Source organism: Arachis duranensis, chromosome 5, assembly GCF_000817695.3.
Source record: "Arachis duranensis cultivar V14167 chromosome 5, aradu.V14167.gnm2.J7QH, whole genome shotgun sequence".
Classification (NCBI taxonomy): Eukaryota; Viridiplantae; Streptophyta; class Magnoliopsida; order Fabales; family Fabaceae; genus Arachis; species Arachis duranensis.
The window spans coordinates 71,536,249-71,537,052 of NC_029776.3; positions in this window are offsets into that span (position 1 = coordinate 71,536,249).

Consider the following 804-nt stretch of genomic DNA (forward strand, 5'->3'; position numbering starts at 1 on the left):
TTCATCTGAGGAAGAAGCTTATGGTCCTGAGAACCCTTCAATAGAAGAGGTGAATTACATGGGAGAACCCTATGGAAACACCTACAATCCTTCATGGAGGAATCATCCAAATCTTTCATGGAAGGATCAACAGAGACCTCAACAAGGTTTCAATAACAATAATGGTGGAAGAAACAGGTTTAGCAATAGCAAGCCTTTTTCATCATCTTCTCAGCAACAGACAGAGAGCTCTAAGCAGAATACCTCTGACTTAGCAACCATGGTCTCTGATCTGATCAAAACCACTCAAAGTTTCATGACTGAAACTAGGTCCTCCATTAGGAATTTAGAAGGACAAGTGGGTCAGCTGAGCAAGAAAATTACTGAACTCCCTCCAAGTACTCTTCCAAGCAATACAGAAGAAAATCCAAAAGGAGAGTGCAAGGCCATCAATATGGCCGAATTCTGGGAGGAAGAAGAGGCAGTGAACGCCACTGAGGAAGACCTCAATGGGCGTGCACTGGCCCCCAATGAGTTCCCCAATGAAGAACCATGGGAATCTGAGGCTCAAAATGAGACCATAGAGATTCCATTGGACTTACTTCTGCCATTCATGAGCTCTGATGAGTATTCCTCCTCTGAAGAGGATGAGTATATCAATGAGGAGCAAGTTGCTAAATACCTTGGAGCAATCATGAAGCTAAATGACAAGTTATTTGGAAATGAGACTTGGGAGGATGAACCCCCTTTGCTCACCAAAGAACTGGATAACTTGTCTAGGCAGCAATTGCCTCAAAAGAGGCAGGATCCTGGGAAGTTTTCTAC